The following is a 14,716-nucleotide window of genomic DNA, read 5'->3' as shown; positions in this document are numbered from 1 at the left end:
GCTAATTGCAGTGAGAGCAGACTTGGCCCCAAGGAAGGGAGGTACCAAAAACATCCAAGAGGATTCTCTCTGCGTCCTTGTGTGAATTCACCTGTGGAGTAGACGCCAAACATGGATGTGTACTAGGAATGAGAGATACAGAAGCTTGAATGGCAATATCCTTAGCGTGGAGTAGACTGATTAACATCCCAGATCCATCCCACTGTGTTTCTGCCCTGCTCCAAACCCGTGTCTTACATTAGCACAACGATTTTTCCAAAGGAGGCTTTCCAGTGACCATGCACCAAGACCCACTTCATGAAAGAAGTTGTGATGCTGCTTCTGGTACAGCAATCAGAAACCCAGCAGGGAGAGAAATGCAGCTCAGGCAGTGTAACTCAGAATTACATTGCTGCAAGACATCTGCACTTTAGTGTATGACTCTGATCAGATCATAAAGAGCACGCAATGAAGAGTAACCTCCAGACACTCACCAATGAATCTGGAAATGCACACGTTGCCACCACAATCAGGCTGAAGACATAGAGGAGTTTGGTACTCAGTACAGATTAGAACAATGGATCACTTCCATTCCCACAGCTTTCACAACCTGGCTATAATAAAATAAATTGCAGCTTAGGGAACTGGCAAGTTATACTCTGTGTTTAAAAGAGGAGGAGATAGCAAATATCTGTGTGTAATGTTTAGTACTTTATGAAGCTCTCCTCTATTTTTCTCTAAACAATTCTGAATAAAGTAGCAGCCTGTCTTAATGCAGCCCAAACCCAGCTCCTCTGTGATAAGGATTTAAAGATGCTTAAACCTAGTTTGTAAGCAGCTTAGTTTCTGATTAGGATTAAAAAGTATCCTGAGTATTAATCCTGCATTCTTCTGTAAGCTTAAAAGAAAGGAAAATATATAGTGAAAAATTCTTCACTAGCCAATCAACCAACCAACCTTAGTGTCAGGATGGCTACAAAATTGCTTTCTACATGTCTGCAATAATTCAATTATCATTTGTGCTTGCGAAGGAACATGAAGTGTTGGTTACTTCGGGAAAATACTCTCCCAGCTCTCTTTGGAAACCATTTGTGCTATTAAATAATTTATTTCCAGCACTGTGCTCAGCTGACAGTCCCATACATCAGCTCATCCAGAAGAGAAGATCTATATAAAGTTTTTGAGCAGTTCTTCCCCAGCACAGGATGCTCATGTCTTGTCTGCAGCCAGGACATTGCTACAATACAGCACCACCTTCTTTGGTTTTATCAAACCTCAAGGAAGGCTGGTAATTTCCATTTCCCCCCTCAACACCCAGACCTACTTTCCTTTAAAAACTCTGATCTTTGCATCCCTTTCCACCCCCTCGTACACCGCAGTTTCTATAATCATCACCTTATATAAGAGACCCAGAACTGGGAGCGGTTATTTATCCATGTTTGCGTGCCCTCGCTTTCTCCCCAGAGAGCACCAAAATAACCTAACAGGTCCCCGTTTGGTACACGTGGGCTGGCATACCCTTGTAATCTGTGGTGCCCGCTGTCACCCTAAGGGGAAAGATGCTGGGGACAGAGAAAAAGTGTTCCTTCTGAAGGTATCATATAGGATCCTTGCTCTGATGTTGTTTTTCCAAATACTCAACTCCACTTGTGCACTACACAGCGGGTGATGGGGTACCCAGCTCTGCCAGTGCCCTGGGTTTGCACAAAGGGAAGCATGCAGGGAAGCAGCAGGGAGCATCCACAGTTCAGAGCCACTGCAGCAGTCAAACCTGCACCCACCCAGAGAGTCAGGCTTCTGACTTGGCCCCTGTGCGGCTTTTATTGTTGGCCTGTTTATTTTCAGGTGGCTCTGTTGCAGCATTGTGACTCAGCTGGTTTCTAACTGACCTGGCAGGTTTTTACTGCTCTTCTGTCCTGCTTGCTGGCAGAGCAACAAAGTCTGGGGGATTTATGTGCCCCGACACCCACACAGGAGCTATGAGAGAAGCCTCCTCCCAAGGAGAGGAAGTTTTTGCAGACAGATGCCTCTGTAGTGTCCATGTGTATTTAGACCCTGATCCACTGGAGCATGGGAGCACTCAGCCTTAGGTACATCCATATTGCTGTCACCAGGTTAAGTAAAGTAAGGCAGATATTTAAGTCTTTCCTGGGCTTAAAGCTTCAGGGTTTTGTCCTGGCAGCTCTTGTAGCCTGCAGTGCTCTAGGTTGATGATTTACAGAGCAGTTAAAGAAGAAAGTTTGCAGCATACACATATTTCTGCAGTGAAAAAGCACAGGATAACTTGTTTAAGCCATTCTGGGGAAAGGCTTTTACAAGCAAACATGCATTTACCCTTTTTATTAGGCTTTTCAGCTACAAATTTTATGACCTCAGCACAGTTGTGCCCTGTGCAGAGCACCTGTACGCAGGAGGTGTTGCAGGAGAAGTCAGTGGTGCATGGCCTATAAATGCCTGTTAGACACCATACAGTGTGCTGGGGTTAACAGCAGCTTCATAGGGATAGACGCATCCCACATTTAGTCACTGTTTCAACCCACTTCTTGTCTTGCCAATTTGGTTACTGCCAAGCTCTCCACTGACTTGGTTACTTTGAGGGAAGCAGATGGGAACTAGTGGTATTCCAGAAGGCTGGGGGAGTTTCTAATGGGCCCAGACAAGTTTGACAACAAAAGCCTAGTCCTGAAGAAATACTTTTCTTCTTTAAACAAAAAAATGTTTGGTTTTTTGGGAAAAAAATCTCAACTTATTATCAGCATGCAGATTTTTTAGTGCAAACTAGCACCCCAGCTTGAGCTCTGTGTTGCTGGTACCCTCCATCAGATTTGTTCCATGGACAAATCTGGAACCATTTCTTCAGTGAGCTGCTCTAGTCTGGTGCCCTCAAAAGCTGATTGTCCCTGCCACTTTCCAGACCACCTGCCTTACATTTCTCCCTCATTTCTGTGAACTCCAGACTGTACAATCCAAATTCAAAGACTAAATTTTTATAACTTGTCAGCCAGAAAAAATTAGTTTTGCTGATAAGGGAAATCCGCTTGTTTACTGGAAGAGCAATGGAAAGTAGCTGTGCCAGCTCAGGGGATCGTACTGAGCCAGGACTGGAAATAGCAGCACTCAGCCTCAGAGTTCATCAGTGAGCCACTTCTTCAGTAAAATCACCCAAACAATTTCCTGATGCTTCCCTATTCACGCCTCTCTGAAATTCTTCTCCCCCCGCAGCCATTGATTTGGAAAAGGAAATCCTTTTTTCTTCTCTTCAGAAACTGCATTGCTTTACTGACAGGCTTGAAAATGGACATTATGGTTGATTGTCTTATTCACTCATCTTCCACAGTGATGGCATACAGCAATGATCAGTAAGTACAAGTTTGTACATTTGAAATATAAAGCTACCTGGTGTCATCATCACCTCATCTGTATTATAATAATGTTCGGTTTTCACCTGACATTTAGAAATCAGCAGATTCAATTACTTGTAGCATTTGCTGAAGATCCTCCAGGGATCTCACCATAAATTATACTGTATTCTACAAATAGATATGACAACACTAATCAGCAAATTAAATGACAGTGATCATTCCTGCAGAGATACTTAAACACCTGATTGAGCTGGTACATTGGATCTATGCAGCCTTCATCTTCAGCAGAGCCACTGCTGTCATGCATAGGAAATGCTGACCTGGCAAGCAGGCACCTGCAGGGTACCAAAGATGTCTGATAAAAGAAGGGAGAAAAGGCCTGATGCCTCCAAAAATGGAGCCATCCATCCATACCCCATGGACATGGGCAGATGGACTCCAGTCCCTTCATTAATGTTTTGCTCTGATATTGCCACCCATTTGACTTTACACAATTATGCCCAGTTGGAGCAGGTTTGGACACTTCCTAACACTCTTTTCCCCAAGCATGGGAGAGCCATCATTACCCCAGCACCAAGATGCTGCCTCCCTCCATGCAGTCATTGCCAGGTAGTCCTGAGGCTATTCCTCCTCGAGATATATTCCATAGCCTACCCAATAGTCATTTTGCAGTGGATAAAGACTAGATCTTGTCCCTGTCCACCCTCATTGTCCTGTCAAGCTGCAGTAGAATAATACTTGCCAAAACCCCAAATCATCAGCTGGCTGGCTGTGACTGTGCTCCATGTGTTGCCTGCACAGTGTGCTTGGATCAAAAATGCTGGTCAGGAAGGGCAGGATGCAGAACTTGAGGCTGGAAGGTGCAAAAGACCTTCTACAAGTCATGGGGCAAAGGAGACCATCTTTGGGGCCAGGCTTACAGTGCAAAAGGCTGGAGAGGCCTGAGGCCATGGTTCTGCTGGGAAGGGCAGCCAAATGAGCACTGAGCCATGTCCTGCGCTCACAGCCAGTGTCACCTTCATTTGGCCTCGTCCTCCAGCCATTCATTGGAAGCAAGTGCTGCAGGAGAAAGCCAGCATGGAGCCGAGAGGTGCAACTGCATCCTCCACCACAAGCTGTTATTTTGACAGCTCTATTACAGTCATATAGAAACACTCCTGGGAAGTGTAAAGCACTATTAAAAAAACAGGCAGGGAAATCATCTGTCCTGCAATATGCCAGCTTTCACTGCAGAAGAGGATGGGATGCCAGCGAAGATCCACAATGGGTTCTGGCTCTTTCTTTGGCCATAGTTGGTTATTGTTCACCCCCAAACCATTATTTCTCCTCAAGTCTCTGTGGTTTTCACATCTGATGTTTATTTCATAGCAGCCCTTTCCCCCAGAATATTAATTCATTTTTCATACAAGCATGAAGATCTCAGCCCAGCTGAGGTGAAAGGATGAGGAGCCCTCTCTCCAGCTGCCTTTCTTAGGGAAAAGCCAGAGCTTATCCTAGGAATCACTAGCTGTTCTCAGAGTTAAGGTGTGACTCTGCATCCACACAAAAGCAGTACAGATCCTGGAGATACCACAGTGATTTCCTGCCCCAGGGGCCAGTGACACAAAATCCAAACTGCTGCTTGCTGTGCATGTCCATGCCAGGATTTCAGTGAGGGCTTTTGGGAATGCAGGTGCATTTCTTGGTGTAATGAAGTGTCAGATCCTGTACAGACCAAGGTTTACCTCATATGAAAACCCAGCAGCCCACAGAAGAGCACGAGACTTCTGGAGTCACCTCTGATTCAGCAAATAGGGTTGTGTGCTCAGCCCGGTACAAGCTGCAGCAGTGCAGCCCTGCTGGGACCCCAGCCATGCGTTCCCACTGCTCTGCTCCTTCAGGAGCCTGCAGCATCACCTGCAGGGCTTGGTCACCAGGAGAGGTCTTTGCTCTGCACACCTTGGGTGATAGGAATGCATCTTGCTAATCCAACAACACCCCAAGAGCATATACGCCCAGCCACTCTAGCACCAAAAATTCAGTATAAAGTTTCTTTTTTTTTTTTCCCTCTTCTAATCACACATAGTGCTTGGTAGCAACACCATCTGATAACCCAGCATAAACAATCCTGCTCATTTGTGTTGCCTCGTTGGAGTTCTCCATAGAGACACACACATGCAAGTTTTCTATGTGCCACTCCTCCCACACTGGGGAAGGAAATTAGGATGGAGGAGCTCCAGTCACATTTCCTTCCAATTTCTGGTGACATCAGCTCCACAGTGACAGTTTGTAAGGCAAAACAAATGGCTTGTGAAGTGAGTGTGTGTTATGGAGCCCTACCCAGAAGAAATGCCTGTCAGGTATTCCAGAAGCTCACTGTGACTTTGGTACGTTTTTGTTTGACAAGAGCTGTGCTGCAAAGTTTAGCTTTCACCCTCATTACTGCAAATTATTCCCCAGCTGAAGTGCCTTTTCTCTTCGGCAGTACACTGCAAACTGGTGCTATACTCCCAATCAGCATCATCCTTCTGTCAAGGGAATGCACTCAAGGGCTTCACTCTGCACCTGGCATTTCTTGTAGAGGAGCCCTTGCAGCAAAAGGGAAGTTTTCAGCCTGAGGAGCACCCAAGTACTGCTGGCAGGAGAATCCTCACTGGCAGCTTAGAGGAGCTGTAAGTACCACATAGCCTGACAAACCCCCCCTCTTCCATCCCTTTACAAACCAATGATTCCACAAAACACACAGAAGATCAGGTATAGGAAGTAATATTGCATCCTCCTGTAGCAACTCTGGATGCCAGCAGAACGTGATTTGAGTTTCAAACAAAACACAATTTAATTAATTTGTACCCTCATTTATTTAAAAACCACACAGCAGTGTGGACATTACCACAGGTACAGCCCTTGTCCCTTCCTTGCCTTTTTTGTCCATGTATTTCTAAGGCAGCACAAGTCGTCTAGGGCCACAGGCTTAGCTGGAACTTTGTGGGAGGCTCATAGTATATGTTAATATTACTATTACTATATTAATATTGTAAGAACTACAAATAATGCCTTTTGCTTTCTCCCTTCCCCCTCTCCTGTGTTCTCTGTCATGGATGTTATGGCATTGTTCTGAACTTCTACGCAGCACCTCTTGTGTCTGGGAATGGCTACAGGAAAAAATCAGAACAAGACAAATATTTCAGCTGTGGAACACCAAGAAGAATTTAATTTGTCATGAGCTGGAGTAATTAAAAGTAATTCTTGCATGTTTTGGATGCTGACTTCGGTCAGAGCATGAGCTGTGCAAAATGCTTATTTTTATAGTTTTGACGTAAATCATGGAATGTTTTCTTTCTTAATTTGGAACATTAGCCCCAAATGTTCCAAGTCTCTGTAGATAAATCCAGGCTCTTTTCTTCCTGATGACATCCATCCATCCATTAAAGTCCCAGGGTTGACTGCCCAAGTTGTTTAGCTGGACTGAACACAGGACAAAGGCATCTTTTAAAAGTGGTAACTTCCAACAGTCTTCATAGACCACTGTTTCCAAGTGAGACACACAGTTTTGCTGTCTAAAATCTGCCTTTTTCCTTGCATAAGTGCCATGGGTCATTTGCTTAATAAAACAAACCCAGCCTCCTCCCCCAAGCCCAGCACATACACAAAAATAATTTCCTTGGTTATATTTTTCTCTGGGGATGTTTAAACTGTCAGCTTTGCTGAGCTACATTCTCCCCTCTCATTCTTTCTCATGGGTGATGTCCTGTCACAGGGGACTTGGTGCAAAGTCACATTTTGAAATTTTCCAGAGGGTTTAATGTTAATGCATGTATAAAAGACTTGCAAAATCTTTCTCTTTTGAAATGATCATATTCTATCAATAATTCCTAGAGCTAGTCTCTTGTTCAGCTTTGGCAAGTAATTGAAAATACACGAAGCAAACACTTATGATCCCAAGGTTAAATGGATGTATCATTTTTCAGATCAGTCACTGTCTCAATGTATGGGTATATGATCATTGGCTCACTCACACTGAGATCCATTTGAAATTATTCCACGTGATTGGAATCAGTGTTGAACGAGGAGCTCTTTTGTTACCAGTTGTATCTTCTCTTATCCGTGGAAGGTCCTACTTGGCCAACAACAATAAACTCTTGGAAATGATCACACACATCCCAAAACCTCTACAAGTGAATGTGGGAAAAGCAGAAGCTGTAGTTTTTTTTTAACCTAGACACTGGCTAAGAATCAATTACTGTAATGGATAGCAATGCAAAAATGTCAACCCACAGGGCCTGTCTCATATGATACCCATTTGAGAACTTCTCACATTTGCAGTTTCAGCTGTCAAGCTCTGCAGCCACCCACAGCCAGAAGCAACGGTGTGAGATCACCGCCAACACCCTCACATTGACATGTGGGCTCAGTGTTTAATATCCATGATAACCCATCAGTTAAAATCCACAGAAATTCAACTCTCAAAACACTTGAAATGATTAATAATTAAAAGCTGCCTAGATAGGAATGTAACATGCCAAAATGTTGGCTAGCACAGGCAACTTGGCACAACAATTTGCATTACAGCCTTTTTATCAGTTACAATAAATGAGTGTGGTAGAATGTCTCCTCCACTATTAAATTAATCTGGGTTTGGTTTTTTTTTTTTTTTTGGCTCACATATGGCAGAAATATCTTGTGGCAATAGGAAGGGTCTTGGCAGACCTGTGCCTAAACTGTGTGTTGATGCCTGTGCTTCTTGCCTTACAAGTCGCCTGTAGGGAGAGCAGGGATTTAGCCCGGATGCAGACACTGTGATCACGAGTGCCTGGCTGTCAGCGTGCCTGGATGGGCTCCATCTGCAATCAAAGCCACAGTATGGCTCCCATAGAAAGCTGCCTGGGAAATGGATGTGTTTTATTGTAAGACGAGTCCCGCTCCCGCTATAACTTGTGGCAAATTGCAATTTTGCCAGGAAAAGCAGGATTAGGCGCTGCTGGTTGATGCCTGTATTTCTGCTGGTGAGGAATGCTAGGCAGAAAACCCAAAATGGTTGTATAGAAACATCCTCCAACTGGTTTCCCCCCCATTTTGTATAAATACTGCACGCCTTAAATCAATTACCTGTCTTCTATAGCTCCCTGTGTTGGTGGTTTTTGTGGCCTTCACTGATTTAGGGTTTCTAACTCTGATTTTACTGCAGGTGCTATGGTGTTTATTGTTTTGTTTTTTTTTTTTTGGAAGTATCATCTCTTTGAGTCATGTGAAAACAGTTTCCTTTTCACAGCTTAGGAGTAGTCCCACATCTGCTGCTGGTCAAGGAAGGTTGCAAGCCTGCAACTGGTAACTGCTCTAAGCACCAGTAATATTAGGGGAGATAATTCTTATAATTACAAATGAACATTAAGTTTTTATTTAAAGGAAGCTTTATGAATGTCTCAGTTTGGGTTTTCAGTGGGTGGTAGTACAGAGGAGGAAACCACCTCCTGTCCTACTGGACACCAGTGCTCCATCACCTTGCAGTGTACACATCACACTGATTTACACAATGCTGACAGACTTAGCTTCCCTACAAACCTGGTCCCAATTCTGAGGACTGTTATAAGAAATTAATTTCAGTGGCTGATATTGAATTCTGAACCTCCAACCCTTGCATTTGTGCCAGCATCCCCACCATCTGCATCCATGATGCTGCTGGGCTGCTGAAAGACGACGTGGTTTGGACCAGACCCTCCTCCTGGCTCGGGCAAGCACAGCATTATTTTCATTCCACTATCTGAAGGAGGCAGATCTGGTGGCAATTTAAGAATCATACATTATCACAGGCTATGAAAAGAATAATTTATGCCCTTGAGCATTTCTCAGATCTTTCAGCAAAATCAGACATCTAAAGGAAAATTTGGTTCTCTGGAGAGCCACAGGATGAGTAATGCACCCAAGAGGAGTTGGGGTTCAGACATGAAGGGATTAGCATGCTCCACCGGCGTGGTTTTGTCTTCTCAGACAGACTCAGGCACATCATGTTTCCTTGTTTCATAACCACCATCTGGATGTGAAAATAGGAAGGCGGGATCTTGTTCTACGGCTCTGGTTTGTCTTCTCATGGGCCACACATCACCTTTTGTGCTGGGAGCTTGCACCACTCATGTTTCTTTCTCTCTGACACACAGTACCATAGACTGTAACAGGCCTTGGTGCCTAGAGGTCTAAAAGAGGGGAAATAACTCCAGGAACACCTCAGCCAGTGTGATCACAATCATCCAGAATGCTTTTGTGCTGGGGTGGAACCTGCTGCTCTGTTGGGCATTTGTCAACCAGCCCATGTATAAAATTCCAATTCCCAGTGCTCCCCCTGGATCTTGTTGCTTTCACACAAGGAGTCACTAAAATAGCTTTGCCTCTGTTGGCATTCACCTTCTGCTAGGGTAACCTCTCCCCCCAAAAAAGCAACCCCAAAGCTGCCCATTAATTGCTAAAGCGCTGACAATTCCTACAGCAATGGAGGGATCTATCTGCAGTTCCTTGAGCGTGTGACACTGGGTAGTCACCATTAAATAGTTGACCTAAGGCAAATCCCAGATGATCTAATTATTAAAAAATAAAATAAATACCCCCTCTCCCTCCCAGCCTTACAGGAACAACACCACCCTGAATTTGTGTGAATGCAGGCTTTCCAGTTCATCTCCCTCACTGAACATTTGATAGTTCATTTAAAAGAAAGAATAAAACCAAACAGAGCAGAGGGTTCCCTCGTGGAATGTAAGACCTCCAAAGGACTTTTGGCAGCATCTGGAGATCTTATTAAGTTTTCAGACTAGGTATGCATAGCACAATAATTAGGTCCCCTGAAGAGACCCCAGTAATTGATGGAATTTTATGATATCTAATGTGAAAGTATGAAATGGCTCTTCATAAAAAACAGTATTGGATTTTTCACTCTTGATTCCACATAGGCTAAAAATCAATATTAATACCTAGCTAGTGAATTCTGACACTTGAAGAAGTTTTTGGCACAAAGAGCTCAGAACACTGGGTACTAATTGCTGTGGAGCTAACAGGGGGGTCAAGAGCACCATGATACGTGCATTAGATTAGACAGACTACTCAAGAAATACCCTTTGTATTTCTTTAAGAAATATTGAAGAACTTGCCTTCTGGAACAAAAAGCTGTGTTATTTTGTGGAGCTGCCTCTTTACTTTTGGAAATGCTCCAGAGTGCTGAGAAACCAAGTGAGCAGGGAAGAAACAGCATGTGCAGTGTGCATCGGCATTGCAAACAGAGATCAAACATCAGACAGTTCTCATGCATTTTGGGATTGAGCTGAAAACAGCCGCTCTGGAAGAGGGCACGAGCGGCATCTGGATCTGCCTGGCCCTGCTTGACGACTGTCCTCTGCTGGGGACAACCAGGCTGCCCCTCGTTCCCTCCAGTCTGGTGTCTGCCGAGGCTGCTGCAGAGCGGCAACTAGTGCCAGCAGATGGGAAAGGCTGGGAAAATGAAAGTGCAACCCGAGGGGAAGACAGCAACCTGCAGGAGCAATCCGTTTGTATAGCAACAAACTCCTCATTTCACATGCAGGTCGTGTGCTGGTTTTCATACTACTGTTTTTAAGGTAGTGCTGTGTTTTGACAAAGAGGGCTTTGCTGCAACGATCTCAGTGAATAGGGTGAAAAGAGGTATTTTTAACTCTATTAGCTCCATGAAGCAAGATAATGATAATTGTGTCTAATTCACCTTAATGGATACTGAAGCAGGGCCAATTAAAGGACAAGATTTTTACCACTGTGTGTAACATCAGCAAATGCCTGTTCCTGTGCCCTGGACCCCTTCTGGCACCACTGGCATCCTCTGTCCACAGCTAGTCCAGTATGAATGTACTGGTGAGGAGCTGCAGCTTTCAACAAATAGTTGAATTTCATGCACATTTCCATGGAGAGCCAGATAATTTCCCTCTCATCAGTTACCTTGACACAAGAAAATTATCACAGCTCCCCAGTCTGTCACTGGTCTGAGGGAACAGGAATTTTAAAACAGATATGGGTTTAAATTATGGCACTATAAAACAGTTGCTTTCTATGGAAAGGGAGAGCAAACGCCTAAAGCTGGATTTCCTTGGAGAAAGCAGAGCAATTACTTTGTTGCTACCAAGGCGATACCAGGGTGTTTTCTTCCTATTTCTAGAGCCCTAATACAATGAAAGCAGCTAATAGCAGCAAGATGTAGGAGCCACACACTGGTAAATGCTCTAATGCACCGTGCTAAATCGGGTGCTGTGCCAGAGAGCCAACACAGGGTTTCTCAGCAGTGCAGAGCACAGGCCTGGGCTGCCCCAGCACAGTGGCATTTCATAGCCCCACTCCACATGTGATACCAGCACAGGTGACACGGGACAGCTTGTGCCACCCTGCACCCCCCCAAACCTCCTCAGGGGTCCTCAACCCCAGCGCTTCCACAGGTGCAGGAAAACTCCTCCTGGGGAGCAGGAAAGGACTTCTCTCCCTCCCCTCCTCTCCAGCCGGGCCTGGCAGCTGCCTGCAGGTTCTGAACATGGCACAGAAGACAGCAGTGGCATGAAGGGGCTCTGTGGTTGCTTCCAGCCCATAAATCAGGGCAGCAAACAGCCCTGCTGGCGGCCAGGCTGCGGTCTCGGGCTTAACGATCAGAGGGAGTGCTCTGTGGCAGCAAAGCAAAAGCTGTCATATTTATTTACTGAAAGGAATACAGTATATACAGTATATACAGTATTCAGGAGTACTGAAAGGCAGCTTCCTACTTCTACAAATCCCTTCTCATCAGGAGAGAGTATTCACCTAGCTTGAGGAAGACAGCTCTCTGCTGAGATCATTGCACTCCCGGATGGAAATCGTGCACGCTACAGCCAGGGCCTCCTCCTCGTTGGAGCTGTCTCCAGCTGTTCCCCCAGGCTGCACCCAGTGAGTCAGAGATGATCTTACCACAGGCTTCACAGTCTGGCTCTGCTTCCCGCCAGGGAGCTCATCTGCTCTGCTCAGCTGGTGGCGAGCTGCAAGAGCACTTGGGTTGAGTTTATTTATTGCTGAGGGCTCCTGGGATGCCACAGTTTTACTGATTTACACCCTTGGAGAGAGGTGACTCGTTTTCTGGGAGACATCCCATATGGATGAATCACCATTCAGGGTTACTTTACTGACCCTGGCAATTAAGAGGACATTAGAAAGCCTTTCCAAGGGGAATCACATGAGAAAGCCTTGGGATGATCACATGTGAAAGTGCTCTCCTGGGGGGAAAAAACCGTCGAAGAAAGGAACCTTATACTAGGAGCAACAGCTCTTAATACCATGAGATGTGTGAGATCATCTGGTCCGGCCTGTCCATCAGAGTCCCCTCTGCTGCATCCACACCAACCACATGGTGCAAGTACCTGCTGTGGCACCATCCCATGCAGTGCATCATCCCCTCTTCCTATCACTGCTTACAATCCATCATATCTGCTGTGTGTATGCAGAAAGAAAATAAAGACGATTTCGGTGTGTTTCTAACTCACTTGCCTCCAGCTTCCATCTGGCAGCTGGTGTTTTGCCTTTCCACCAGCCTCTGGTGGTTTTTCTGTGAAGCCCGGCTTTCGGCTATAGGTCTATAGCCCAGGGACTGCACAGCCAGTTTTTCTCTGCATTTTCCTGAAAATGTGGTACAAAACCTGGACAGGCTGCTGTTTCCCAGCTGTAACATCTTTCCCAGCTAAAGGCAACTCACCTGCCTTGCCATCAGATTAGTGCAGCAACACATGCCAGCTAAATTTCACCTTTCCCAACAACAGAGCAAAGTTTGATTCACCCCTCCCCCTGCCCCTATTTTTTCCTCTTTTAAAATTCTTTTATCCCCCTTACCCAGCCCATAATCACTTATTTGAACAGGCCAATTATCCCACAGCATCTCATGAAACTAATTACATTACAGTTCTCAGCAGTGGAAGTTGCCAAGCTCTCCTGCTCATCAGGCAGGCTTCCTCCATTGATACAGCAGCAGGCTTTAAATTTCTTCTCTTCACATTCATCAGCTTGGCTGCAATTTGTTCTTGAATTAGAGCTTGGCTTCCCCACTGCTACTTAAAGCCATTCTACCTGGAGGGGAATCCAGCCATAAAGATTAGCACCTCTCAACACAATCTTCCCACTGTGTTTTGCAGCCCACAATTCCAAAAACCCCAGCCCTATAAAATCATATGAATTATAAAGTAGTTAATAGATTACCTCCAGTATTGTCTTCCTTACTGTCTGCAGGTTGAACACTTGTGTTTCTCATTTCTTCAGTGTTTTTTCCTTCAGATCCTTCTTTTGATTATGCTATCCCCATGATACTGACCCTGAGGAACCTGTATACTGAGCCTCTACATCCTCCCACTGAGCAATAGTACAATGGAACTACGCTTGGGAAAGCAGCAGAAGCCCCAAGTCTTCCCAACTGCCTGTCCAGCAGACACCCTCTCTCTCAGGACCATTTTTAGGCCCAGAATTCCTTGTTGCTGTTGGCTTCCTTAATTTCTCTAGTGACCATCACCTGCTGCTTTTTGAATGTACCTTTGATTTCCTGCATTGGCCCTTTTGCTGAGCAGCTCTTCCTTCTACTGCTGAGCCCTGGAAAAAAAGGGCTGGGAGGGACCAGGTCTGATGATGGACAAGAGAATCCTGCTCTTTGTGAGCTTAGGCTGGCAGATTTGATATGCTGCTCCTGCACACAGAGCTCTCCCAAATTCCAAGGGTATGATATAGTCCTTGGGGGTTTAAACCCCCACTCATGTCTTTCAAATGCACAGATGCTTATCTCAAAATTACTTCCTTGGGTTCAAATGTTTTAGGGGGCCTGGCCATCCAGCCCTTCAGCCTGCTCATCCACTCCAAACTCTTTCTGCCCCCCTCAGCAATGTTCCCCAGTGCTCATCCCAACATCTCAGCTGGATCCTGGAAGCTGCCCTACAGCGAAGGAAACAGTGTAAGGCTCAGGAAGCTGCTGTGGTGGGATTGGGTTTCTTCTGGCCATCACCAGGAGCATTTGCAGAACCCACCTGAAGCTCAACAACCCACTGGGCTTCTCAAAGCAGCTCAGGTCACACTGCCTGGCCTCTGCAACACCAGCCTCCCTGTGCTTGGCCTGCAAACAGCTTTTCCACACATTCCAGCCTGCTCCTCTCTCTCCAGCAGCCAAGTCAGTCTTCTGTGGCCCAAGCACAAGCACCAAGATCACCTGCTCACCTGGCTGTGAGAATCCTGCCTCACTGAGCCCTGCAGGAGCCAAGGGTTGTTTCCCAATCCTTCCCATGGCTTCCTGGCTTTTCTCTCTGTGCTCACCATCACCACTTCCACCTTGTCCCCAGATTTCTTGGAGCCAGGCTGCCCTCCTGCCCTGTGGTTCCATTTGCCTCCTCTCACCTGTGTCA

The 14,716-nt window shown here is 45.5% G+C and overlaps 1 long non-coding RNA gene across 1 annotated transcript; it reads left to right on the top strand.

Annotated features, from left to right (window-relative positions):
- Positions 1-3,204: 3,204 nt before the first annotated feature.
- On the top strand, positions 3,205-10,068 carry LOC140683774 (uncharacterized). The gene is made up of 2 exons (XR_012055229.1): positions 3,205-3,338; positions 5,806-10,068. It is a non-coding gene; the product is annotated as an uncharacterized lncRNA (long non-coding RNA).
- Positions 10,069-14,716: the final 4,648 nt, after the last annotated feature.

Source organism: Taeniopygia guttata, chromosome 3 (assembly GCF_048771995.1).
Source record: "Taeniopygia guttata chromosome 3, bTaeGut7.mat, whole genome shotgun sequence".
Taxonomy (NCBI): Eukaryota; Metazoa; Chordata; class Aves; order Passeriformes; family Estrildidae; genus Taeniopygia; species Taeniopygia guttata.
Note: the sequence above shows the minus strand (reverse complement) of the source record. Positions and strands in the feature narration are given on the sequence as shown.